The sequence below is a fragment of the Malaya genurostris genome, chromosome 2 (assembly GCF_030247185.1).
Source record: "Malaya genurostris strain Urasoe2022 chromosome 2, Malgen_1.1, whole genome shotgun sequence".
Classification (NCBI taxonomy): domain Eukaryota; kingdom Metazoa; phylum Arthropoda; class Insecta; order Diptera; family Culicidae; genus Malaya; species Malaya genurostris.
Window position 1 is genome coordinate 39,680,957 of NC_080571.1, and position 13,136 is coordinate 39,694,092.

Consider the following 13,136-nt stretch of genomic DNA (forward strand, 5'->3'; position numbering starts at 1 on the left):
TCTGTCAATTTTTATGGCTGCGTCCTGTTGTTTACACTCTTCTCTAACCACTTGTGCAGTTGTTTATTCATTTTCATTAGTTTGTTTCGAAATGCGTGGACTTTCAGCAGAACATCGTCGAAAACTTGTGTACAAATGGTGCACAGAGCGCGGACTGTCACTGAGAAAGATAGCAAAAATGGAAGGAGTAAGAGAAAAAGCCGTGCGAAATGTAATCAGGAAGTTCGGTGAGGATAACACCTTTGAGGATAAACCGAAAACGGGTCGAAAAAAAGGTCCTGCTAACCCTCAGTTGGATAAACGTATACTGAAAGCGTTCGAGCAAAAGAAGGAGGTTTCAATTCGGGATGTGGCCAAAAAAGTGGGCACTTCGAAGTCAAATGTTCTTCATGCTAAAGAACGTTTGAATCTTCGAAACTATAAGAAGCAGAAAAAACCAAAACGTAGTCCGAAACAAGAAGCATCGATCAGGCCGAGGGTTCGAAAGCTGTACAATACGATTCTTGCTGGAAATTTGAACTGTATAATCTTGGGCGACGAAACCTACGTGAAACTCGATTACAAATCCTTGCCGGGACCACAATATTATACGGTGCGAGAAGGGGAAGTGTTAAACCAGTCCGAGACATCGATTGAAGTCGAAAAAATTGGTAAGAAAGCTATGGTCTGGCAAGCAATTTGTAGCTGCGGTAAGATTTCGAAACCCTTCATCACCACTGCTTCAATGCACAGCGAAATATACATTAAGGAATGTTTACAAAAACGTCTTCTACCCATGATTCGAAGCCACAAGGATCCTGTTGTCTTCTGGCCAGATCTTGATCAACGGTAGAATGGTATGCTACCAAAAATGTCACTTTCGTCCCTAAAGACATGAATCCACCAAATTGCCCACAACTTCGACCAATTGAGGAATTTTGGGCATTAACGAAGGCACATCTCAGAAAACATGTCTCGGCAGTCGAAACCATTCAACAGTTCGAAAAAGATTGGAAAAAAGTGTCAAAACTTGTCGCCAGGAAGTCTGTATGGAATTTAATGAGGAACGGTCGCAACGGTGCGCCAGCTAGTCTACAATGGCTAAGTAGCAAATGTTGAGAATAATATTCTGTTGTTGTAGTCTAATATTATCAGTATATCGAATAAAATTTGAATATCCAACACTTGTGAATTATTTACAGCGAAATCAAAGTGCGTCCATACTTTCTGGGACAGTCTTTATATTATGTAACAAAATCGAATGGAAGAACCTACACTGGCCGCAACGAATAGTATTGATGACTATTTTACCTCATTTCCTCCATCTCATGGTATTTTATTGTAAATCGGTCTTAAATCATAGTAAAACTTACTGGAAGTTTACTAAATCTAGCTTATCTTATGTAAAAAAAGTCTGTAGAATCGAATGGAAGAACCTACACTGGTCGCACGAATCGTTTTGATGACTATATTCCTCCATATCATGATATCTTATTGTAAATCGAATTATATTTCATTATGGATTCCAAACGAACAGCTGTCGTCATTATGGTTGTAAGTACTCGGAGATGAACAAGTGCAGAATGGACAGGAACAAGAGTAGAAGGTACAGAACCATGTGCAGAAAGTTCAGGAACCTACATCGATTTCCCTACAGGAAACTACACATATCAATATCCAGGCAGCTGAAAAAATTGATTCCGGCTATCCTGGCTTCCAAGTAAGAAGTGCTTCAACAACAAAAATTTATAAGCAGTTGTGGAAAGTCCCGGCCAGTCCCACGGGTGGATCGTGGAAAGCGGGCCGGACCTAGGGGGCCGAATAAATAAACATAAGTCGAACCGACGGCTAACGGCTGCACCAGCCGAAATGCATTGTAATGGACGCCGAGATGACAAGTCCCGCCTGGATATTCCGGAGAGATTTCGGAAGAAGAAACTTACATATTTTTTCATTGTAAGTAAATTAACAAGGTTGATTTATTCTTGGAATAGAATCCTAGTTTGAATTAGGCCTGAACAAGACTGACATTGAAAACAACTGACCAATTCGAAAATAAAAAGTAAGTTCGTGGAATAATTCTTTGGGTCTAAACCCTAAGCCCTAAAATTTTTGATGTGGTTTAAGACTTGAAAAAGGCTGAACAATACTAAGTTTTTAAAAGTCTGTTAGTGTTGAAAGAGCCCTTGAAAAAGACTAGACGCCAAGAGCTATTCATGTTCTGCCAATTGAGTAGCACTGAGAATGGGGAAAAGACACATAGAACAAAATAATTCAGGGAAATTCGAATTCAGTTGAAGCTAAATTTGATCCTGTCTACTCTGTAATAGTAGTGAATGTGTTTTGAACGAGTGAAATATTGATTCAAAGATAATTTCAAGAATTCCAAAATTTGCGTCAAGTTTAAATCGCAACTAAACACTCTTAGTAAAATATCGAAATTTACAATACAATGTATTAGATGCATTCGAGTCTACGAACTGTAACATTTAAAACATGATTACAAAGAGCAGATAATTATCATTTCATCAGTTTTAATACTTGCTGATTATATCTTTATAAATGTAGAATAAAAAGTTGAATCAGAATAATAGATGAGACACTTTAATGATTGCTCCAAGAAAATAAATGCATGTGCCCTTAATTGCTTTACCTTTGTAAATTTATATGTATGTATTCATACTCACCGACGCGAAGTAATCCCGAAGCAAAAAAGGTCAAGCTCGGGAAAGTGTTTAATTTAATTTATTAAAATCCTGTGCCTAATTGACTCAGCGAGTGACTTCCGTCCACTTGAATGTTGAGAGTCACTTTTTATCCCGTTTTTATGCTTCATCAAAGCTTTCAATACATAATCCTTTGATTGTAATTTACAACCAACACTAACTCGACGTTTAGCTAAGCTAGCTAACTTCACTACATTGCGTTTTGGTTCACTTCAAATTCTGCTCATAATTAAACTGATTGCCACTAGATTGACCCAAACAATGTTAGCCACTGCAGAATATGTTTTCACCTAATGAAAAATCCTTTGCAGCATCTCAGCACCGGGGAGATACAACCATTGAACAACCGATTTCCAAACCAGCAGGAATCTGTCTGATGTTGCGTCTGCTGTCAGAAAAGCTTCTACCCGAGAACGAAACATCGTTCACTCTCGGAAAATGTCCCGTCGCCTCTCATCGTTCCCGACAGACGGTTCTCGGTTGGGGATCATTTTCTGGACTCTCGAACTGACGAGCCTTCAGCATTATCCAACGTAAGAAACGTGATAACGAGGGGTCATCAAATATGATGACACACCTCTCGATTGATTTCGACCGGAGCCTGTCAACCGTTCCCCTACAATTTTATTACTGAATTTTGAAGCATGCATTGGTATATTGTACTAAACAAAATACTATTCCGTAGTATGCAACTTGAGACCCCTCGATTCTTTTGTTGTCATTTTTTACGATATCATTTCCCTAGAATGAAAGGATTCTGCAAGCGACCGGCAAATAATGAAAAGCTTCGGCCGAACAATCCGGACGCCGACTGGTACTACAGTACGGACCGGAGAGAGGAAAATCGATTGCATGCGGCTGCGCAGACTCATATTTTGTTTATCAAAACATTTTCTTGCGTTGATAGCTCTAGAATACACGCGAAACATAAAATTGAGAATTCAGAGAACGAACACATGTTTTTGAAGATACACGGTTCGTTAGGTTGTTTACGGTTAATGATGGCACAGACTACCGACGGGGGCGTAGCGGATGTCCATTTCTAGGGGAGCCGCAGAAAAAGTAGTCTAGTTTAAAATCATTGTTTTGCTTAAACAAATAATTTTGTTTCCTCTCGCATTTAGTTTTACCGGAACACGAAAAATATCCGAAATGTAAAAGCAACTAAAATATCCGAAATAAGCTAAAATTCAAAACAGTCAAAATGTCCAAAATTGTAAAAATTGATAAAAGAGCAAATATTATGAGGTGTACAATTTTGCTTCCGCCGTTTTTTTTTCAAAATTAAATGCTTTATTGCTAAAAAGTGCTTACAGATGTATTATTCAAAGTGTTGTCCGTCGCTAGCGACAACGTTCTCCTATCTTTCCGGCAATTTTCGGATTCCGGCTTGAAAAAAGGAGTTCTCTTTTGACGCTATCCTTGAAGCCATCCATTTTTCCAACTCTTCGAAGGATTGAAAATGTTGATCTTCCAGGCCGTGTGCCATTGAACGGAATAGGTGGAAGTCCGAAGGGGCGACATCTAGGGAATACGGCGTGTGCGGCAAGACTTCCCATTTCAGCGTTTCCAGGTACTTTTTGACCACTTTTGCGACGTGAGGCCGAGCATTGTCGTGTTGGAGGATGGCTTTGCCATGTCGCTCTTGATACTGTGGCCCCGTTTCTTTTAGCGCGCGACTAAGGCGCATCAGTTGCGTTCGGTAGCGATCTCCTGTGATGGTTTCACCCGGTTTTAAGAGCTCGTAGTAAATTGTTATTCACCTTTAAAGGTTTTTTTTCTCCCACCATCATGTTTGTCTTCGACATCGAAATCACCATTTTTAAAACGTTGAAACCACTCCCGACACGTTCTTTTACTCAGTGCAGCATCACCGTAAGTTCCTGAAAGCATTCGATGCGCTTCAGTTGCTTTTTTTTGGAATTGGAACAGAAAAGTAAAACATCCGGCAAATGGCGAGAATTGGGCACATAAACAGACATTTTCGAGAGTGAATAATACGAAAACAAGAACAACTGTCACTGAAACGGCGATGACAATTCATTAGGCACTGTACACACTCACTTTAAAGGCATTATCATCTATGTATTTTAACCAGCCTCAGCTGGTACAGCCACCTATCGGAAAACGGCGGAAGCAAAGTTGTACACCTGATACAAAACCAAACAAACAGAAAAAATTACAAAACCAAACATACCAATAAGAACAAAATAAGCAACCATTTAAAATAAATAAATAAATTAATTGCAACAATTGCAACAATTGCAACAATTGCAACAATTGCAACAATTGCAACAATTGCAACAATTGCAACAATTGCAACAATTGCAACAATTGCAACAATTGCAACAATTGCAACAATCAATTTTCCTCAGTAGGCTGTGCGCTTGAGCGGATGGAAAAAAATTTTGCGCGTCATTTTTTCGTCCAATATAAAAATAAGTGAAAATTTCCGTTTTCTATCGTTTGTATTGAGTTGGTTGACTTTAACAGTGCCTAGTAATAATATTGAACAAACTGTGTGTAGTTATCGTACGTTACAAGTAGAAAGTGCCGTTGGACATAGATAACACAGGCAATTGTTGCTTTTTCCTCCTCGGAGGTTTTTTGCACTGCCGTGTTTTTGATATATCGGTCGACGAGAACCAGTCCCGACGGCCGCTCCTAGAATAAGGATTACAAGCTAAGTGTAGTTGTTTTTTTTTTTTTAAATTTTCTCCTACTGAATTTAAATACCTTTACTGTTATCTGCGCGGAGACAATTCCGTGCCATGATAGTGTCTTCTGTTGTTAATCCCCCTCCCCCAGATGATAAAATGGAGACTTCCGCTGACAATAAAAAGTCTCGCATTAAGAACTATCCCGATGGGCTTGCACTCCCGCCCGGGCCTTACGCGGTCTATTTCCGGACCAAATCAAATGAGAAAAAATTAAACCTTTTGAAAATTTCTCACGACTTGACCTCGCGATACCCTACTGTTAAAAGAATTGATAAAGTACGCCCAGACAAGCTTAGGGTCTTGTTAACCAGCTCTCAGCAGGCAAACGAGATTGTTCGAAACGAGCACTTTACGCGGGACTACCGTGTCTACGTACCAGCTCGTGAAGTCGAAATAGACGGCGTGGTTACCGATTCGACTCTGACTTGTGAGGACATTCTTAAGTACGGGGCGGGTTGTTTCAAAGATCCCTTACTTAAGAATGTCAAGATACTGGATTGCAAACGATTGCATTCAGTATCGATCACCGGGGATGGAACAAAATCTTATCCTCAATCGGATTCTTATCGAGTAACCTTTGCTGGCTCGGCTTTGCCTAACTACGTCCTCTTGGACCGGGTTCGTCTGCCTGTTCGTCTCTATGTACCACGGGTAATGAATTGTACGAACTGCAAACAATTGGGGCATACAGCCTCCCATTGCTGCAATAAGCCTCGTTGTGCTAACTGTGGGGGTGCCCATGCGGATGGTTCTTGCGGTAAGAATATTGAAAAGTGCCTCTATTGTAAGGAGAATCCGCATGACCTCTCAGCATGTCCCGCGTACAAACTTCGCGGTGATAGAATGAAGCGTTCTCTGAAGGAACATTCTAAACGCTCTTTTGCAGATATGCTGAAAAGTGCCACACCTCCTAAACAGACAACGAACCCATATGCCTGCTTGTCAACTGACGAGAGCGATTCTGACAACCCTTTGGAAGGTACATCTTCGGCTGTCCCTCATAGCTTTAGGAAAAGAAGAAATATATCCTCTCATAAGCTCCCTAGTAAGGGTTCGAAGATATCTTTGGAAGGGCCTCGAAAAATTACAGCTATAGGAAGTGATGCTAAAGCAAAACCGAAGAAAAATGCTCCTGGTCTAGGAAATCTAAACTCTAAGAAGGAATTCCCACCACTTCCTGGGACACCGAACCCCCCAAGCGTCCCTGAAAACCAACAAGAGAACCATCTTGGAACTGCTGGACTTATCAAGTTCTCTGATATTGTGGACTGGATCTTTAAAAATTTTAATATTTCCGACCCTCTTAAAAGCATTTTATTTGCTTTCATGCCTACAGTGAAAACGTATTTGAAGCAGATGACTGCAAATTGGCCCCTTCTTTCAGCGATCGTATCCTTCGATGGCTAAGTCATCCTTGGAGGTTAGGGATTCAATCACTGTCATACAGTGGAATTGTAGAAGTATCATCCCAAAAATAGATCCTTTCAAATTTCTAGTAAATAATCTGAAATGTGACGCATTTGCATTGTGCGAAACTTGGCTAAATTCTGAAATACCCTTAAACTTCCACGATTTTAACATTATTCGTCTGGATCGAGATGATCCCTATGGAGGAGTACTTTTGGGGATCAAAAAGTGCTATTCTTTCTATCGCATTAACCTCCCCTCGATACCAGGTATTGAAGTTGTCGCATGTCATGTTACAATCAAAGGTAAGGACCTTTGCATTGCTTCCATCTACATTCCCCCAAGAGCCTCGGTTGGGCATCGGCGGCTCAATGATATCATAGAGCTTCTTCCCGCTTCGACGTTGGTTTTAGGAGACTTTAACTCACACGGTACAGGATGGGGCTGTCTTTACGACGATAACAGATCAGCTATGATCCATGATATCTGCGACAACTTCAATATGACAATCTTGAATACGGGAGAAATGACACGAATTCCTGCACCACCAGCAAGACCAAGTGCGCTGGACTTATCCCTTTGCTCGACATCGCTACGGTTGGATTGCACGTGGAAGGTAATCCCTGATCCTCACGGTAGCGATCATCTGCCTATCGTAATTTCAATCGTCACCGGATTAAGACCATCGGAAACAATCAATGTTTCGTATGACCTCACACGAAACATTGATTGGAAATGCTACGCAAATTCGATATCTGAGAAACTAGAAACAACACAAGAACTTCCTCCGGAGGAAGAGTACAAGTTTTTGGCTGGCTTGATTCTCGACACCGCGAGTCAAGCTCAGACGAAACGTGTACCCGGCGCGAAAACTAACATCCGTCCCCCCAATCCGTGGTGGGACAAAGAGTGCTCATCACTAAACGTGGAAAGAACTTCAGCATTCAAAAAGTTTTGAAAAAATGGAACACCTGATAATTATCGGAGTTACGCGGCGTTAAACTTGCAAATGAAGAACTTAATTAAAGCAAAGAAACGAGGTTACTGGCGCCAATTTGTTGATGGATTAACAAAAGAAACATCGATGAGCACTCTTTGGAACACAGGCTGACGAATGCGCAACAAAAACACCACTAACGAAAGCGAAGAATATTCAAACCGCTGGATATTCGATTTCGCTAAAAAAGTTTGTCCAGACTCTGTTCCGGAACAGAAGATCTCTCGCGTCACGACATTGAATACAAACGAAACACCGTTTTCGATGGTAGAGTTCTCACTTGCACTCTTGTCGTGTAACAATAAAGCCCCGGGGCTGGACAGAATTAAATTCAATTTGCTGAAAAACCTGCCTGACCCTGCCAAAAGACGTTTGTTGAATTTATTCAACAAGTTCCTTGAGGGTAATATTGTCCCACATGACTGGAGACAAGTGAGAGTGATCGCCATTCAAAAACCAGGAAAACCAGCTTCCAATCACAACTCGTATCGGCCGATTGCTATGCTTTCCTGTATCCGGAAATTGTTCGAAAAAATGATTCTGTTTCGTCTAGACAATTGGGTCGAGACTAATGGCTTCCTTTCAGATACACAATTCGGCTTCCGCAGGGGCAAAGGAACGAACGATTGTCTTGCGCTGCTCTCAACCGAAATTCAAATGGCATTTGCTCGTAAAGAACAAATGGCGTCAGTTTTCCTAGACATCAAGGGGGCTTTTGATTTAGTTTCCATAAACATCCTATCAGAGAAGTTGCATCAGCATGGTCTTTCACCAATTTTGAATAACTTTTTGTATAATCTGTTGTCCGAGAAATACATGTATTTCACGCATGGTGATTTGTCGACAATACGATTCAGTTACATGGGTCTTCCTCAGGGCTCATGCTTAAGCCCCCTTTTATACAATTTTTACGTAAACAACATTGATGAATGTATCAACACATCTTGCACGCTAAGACAACTTGCCGACGACAGCGTTGTGTCTATTATAGGACCCAAAGCTGCCGATCTCCAAGGACCATTGCAAGATACCCTCGACAACTTGTCGACATGGGCTCTTCAAATGGGTATCGAGTTCTCTACGGAGAAAACTGAACTGGTTGTATTTTCAAGGAAGCGAGAACCAGCACAATTACAGCTTCAACTAGGGGGTGAAACCATAGCTCAGGTCTTCACATTTAAATATCTCGGGGTCTGGTTCGACTCCAAAGGCACCTGGGGATGTCACATTAGATATCTGAAACGAAAATGCCAACAGAGAATCAACTTTCTTCGTACAATAACCGGATCGTGGTGGGGTGCCCACCCAGGAGACCTGATTAGGCTGTATCAAACAACAATATTGTCCGTAATGGAATATGGATGCTTCTGCTTCCGATCCGCCGCGAACACCCATTTCATTAAACTGGAAAGAATTCAGTATCGTTGTTTACGTATTGCCTTAGGTTGCATGCAGTCGACTCATACGATGAGTCTTGAAGTACTGGCGGGCGTCTTACCGTTGAAAAATCGATTCTGGGATCTCTCATATCGATTGCTAATCCGATGCGACATCCTGAATCCGATGGTGATTGAAAACTTCGAAAGGCTTGTCGAGCTCAATTCTCAAACCCGTTTTATGTCCTTGTATTTTGATTACATGGCTCAGAATATTAATCCTTCTTCGTTTGTTTCCAACCGTGCTCATTTCTTGGATACTTCTGATTCTACTGTGTTTTCGACACATCCATGAAGGAAGAGATTTGTGGAATTCCGGATCACGTACGCCCTCAAGTGGCCCCTAATATTTTTAATAACAAATTTAGAACAGTCAACTGCGAAAATATGTTTTATACTGACGGATCAAACATCAACGAGTCCACAGGCTTCGGCATCTTCAATCAAAACATCACCGCTTCTTACAAACTCAGTGATCCGGCTTCAGTTTACGTCGCAGAATTAGCTGCCATTCAGTACACCCTCGAGATCATTGAAACCTTGCCCAAAGACCATTACTTCATTGTCACGGACAGTCTAAGCTCAATAGAAGCTCTCCGGGCAATGAAGCCAGGAAAGTATCCCCCATATTTCCTGGGGAAAATACGGGAACATTTGAGAACTTTATCTGAACGGTCTTATTTAATATCGTTAGTCTGGGTCCCTTCGCATTGTTCCATACCGGGCAATGAAAAGGCAGACTCATTGGCTAAAGTGGGCGCATTGGAAGGTGATATTTATGAAAGACCAATCTGCTTCAATGAATTTTTCAGTATTTCTCGTCAGAAAACTCTCGAAAGTTGGCAAACTTCATGGACGAATGACGAACTGGGACGATGGCTACACTCCATTATCCCTAAGGTATCGACGAAACCTTGGTTCAAGGGGATGAACGTGAGTCGTGATTTCATTCGCGTTATGTCACGGCTCATGTCAAATCACTATACATTCAACTCACATCTCCGGCGTATTGGGCTCGTGGAGAGCAGTCTCTGCACCTGTGGCGACGGTTATCAGGACATCGAGCATGTCGTGTGGTCGTGCGTAGAGTATCGTGACGCCAGGTCGGAGCTTCTGGAATCCCTTAGGGCCCGAGGTAGACCGCCTGAGGTTCCGGTTCGGGATGTGTTGGCGAGTCGGGATAGTTCCTATATGCTTCTTATTTACCAATACCTCAAACACATTAATATACAAGTGTGATCCGTTGTATTTGGCATAGAAAGTTTTCCTTACTCTTTTCGAGACTAAGAATACTCTTCACCTATAGGTTCGACACTAACATCCGCCCGATTCTCCCAATCCCCCGTCTGTCTACCATCTTTATCGATACTAACAAGATCTTTTTGCTGTTACTAACTTTTCGCTCCCCTTTCCCCAGTCTCTTCACCATCTCGATGTCAACTAACTAAATATTTGTAGTTATTAGTTATTTCGTTCCCATACCCCCCTTTAACAATCCGTTTTCCACAACAATTACTTCTCTATTTTTTTTCTTCATACCATTCGGCAACATCACCGCTCCAGTCGATGATTCACATGCGGGCCACCCGCCAGGTCTTTGCAGCCTGGGGGTGTTTTCCGCGGACCCACTGAAGGATGCAGCAATTTTTGATAGATTTTCACGTCACCTGGCTGATTCCAAGAACGGAGGACCACCCTGTCGATAACTAGCACGCGGGCCACTGGCCGAGTCTTTGACTCGGGGGTGTCTTCCGTGGACCCATACGGACAAGCATACGGCCACTACCATTGAGTAGCAACGTCACCAGTAAAACATGAGAGTCCAGCACCTACACAATTCTTATTATTACAAAATGCCTTTGGCATCATAGAGCTAACGCATTGTGCCTTAATAAATATATTTTATGAAAAAAAAAACCAATTGCAACAATTGCAACAATTGCAACAATTGCAACAATTGCAACAATTGCAACAATTGCAACAATTGCAACAATTGCAACAATTGCAACAATTGCAACAATTGCAACAATTGCAACAATTGCAACAATTGCAACAATTGCAACAATTGCAACAATTGCAACAAGTGCAACAAGTGCAACAAGTGCAACAAGTGCAACAATTGCAACAATTGCAACAATTGCAACAATTGCAACAATTGCAACAATTGCAACAATTGCAACAATTGCAACAATTGCAACAATTGCAACAATTGCAACAATTGCAACAATTGCAACAATTGCAACAATTGCAACAATTGCAACAGGTGCAGAAATTGCAAAAATGTCAAAAATAACAAAAATAGCAAAAAACACCAAAAATAGTAAAAAATGCAGTACATAAAAAAATTCAAAAATGGCTTAAATTGAAAAAAGGCAAAAATTTTAATATTCAATTGTTGCAATTGTTCAAAAATTGGAAAAAATAGTGAGATTTGTAATAATAGCAGAAATAATAAAAAATAAATAATCGCGAAAGCAGAAAATGAGAGAAACAGCAAAACTATCAGAAATAGTAGAAAAGTTGCATCAAATGACTGAAATTAGAAAAACCTGGTTTAATCAACCTAGTGGTGCAATGATGCCTTTCTCATATACTAATATTTTCAAAAATATCATCAGAAGATTTTGTGAATAATTTTTTTTCAATCTTGAATAAAATAAGAAACTTTCTTTGGGTATAAACTAACATAACCTTTTCAAATTGTAAACAGTTATGTCAAGTTGATGAGAAATTTTGCTTTATTTTGTATCGTCATCCTATAAGACTGTAGAAACTTTTATTTAAGCCTGTTTGTGGAAATCGATCAAATCATCTCTGTGAAAATTGAGTGAGTCTCGTTTTAAACTTGTTGACTACTGCTTCTGGTACTTCTGGAACCAGGAACTTGGAACCAATATAACCAAAGTCGGTTCGTTTAGTAAGTAACTAAAATAGCCTTCAAATTGAATCAGTTTTAAGCCAAATCTAGAAAAATTTTACCCTTCGTCGCTCTAAATGACAGTGTCGAATTATATAGAACACTTAGCCTTTCGAGTCAATTTCCACTGGTCAATTTTTCAAGTGATTGTATAAACTTTTTTTATGAGAAAGGCAATTCTGTGTCTTCTGTTGAAAAGCATCTTTATCATGATTTTGTAATAACTCTAACAAGTAGGTACAAATTCATCATTCAGTAATAGCCGTTCAACCGAGAAGGTTGTGTATAGAAGCGTACAGTTTAATAACGCTGGTTAGTTTACACGCGTTAAATACGACAACGGTTGAACTACAGGTAGAGACCTGTTGGCAGCAGCCGTTAAAACGTAAAATCGTGCTGCATAAGAGAGCCCTAGTGCTGGGCCAAGCTGGTGAAGGAAACAACAAAGGGCGTTTCCCAAGCTCTACCCAGGCCACAATATACAGCCACAAGTGCTGAGCAGGAGAGTGCAAAGGCACATTGAAGAAGAAGAGTGCAAAGGCACACAGAAGCAGGAGAGTGCAAAAGCACACCGGTGCGAAGGCACTTCGGTGCAGAAGCATATCGGTGCGGAGCACAAGGAAGAAGGAGACAAGACAATTCGGTCTTTCCACTGCCATACAACACGCAGGTATACACCGGTGACCTGCGCTGGTTGCAGCTGGCGAAGACAAAAGTAAATCGGAAATCGAGTGGTGCTGGATGTCAGGTAGCAGTAGCATCACATCCAACAATCAGCATCCAACAAGAACATCTAGAGCAACGAGGATCTACACGGCAGTGCAACGGAGATAGACAACGATTTTAAGGTAGAAGTTTTTTCTTTTCCTTTTGATTGAGTACTGTGTAGTGTTGGTTTCATTTTTCATTTTAAAGTTTGTTTAAAAATTTAAATGTGATGGATGAATCCATGGA

At 40.8% G+C, this 13,136-nt stretch overlaps 2 protein-coding genes across 3 annotated transcripts in view; one reads left to right on the forward strand and one right to left on the reverse strand.

The window, feature by feature from the left end:
• The window catches only part of LOC131430714 (hexosaminidase D), a 38,038-nt gene extending 34,955 nt beyond the window's left edge, over nucleotides 1-3,083 (reverse strand). For both annotated transcript variants that reach the window (XR_009229557.1, XM_058595901.1), the window contains exon 1: nucleotides 2,667-3,083. The gene's annotated coding sequence lies outside the window, so the exon portion shown is untranslated. The remainder of the gene's footprint in view (nucleotides 1-2,666) is intronic.
• Nucleotides 1-13,136, forward strand: part of LOC131430720 (sex-regulated protein janus-A-like) — a 428,138-nt gene that overhangs the window by 184,585 nt on the left and 230,417 nt on the right. The window lies entirely within an intron of this gene.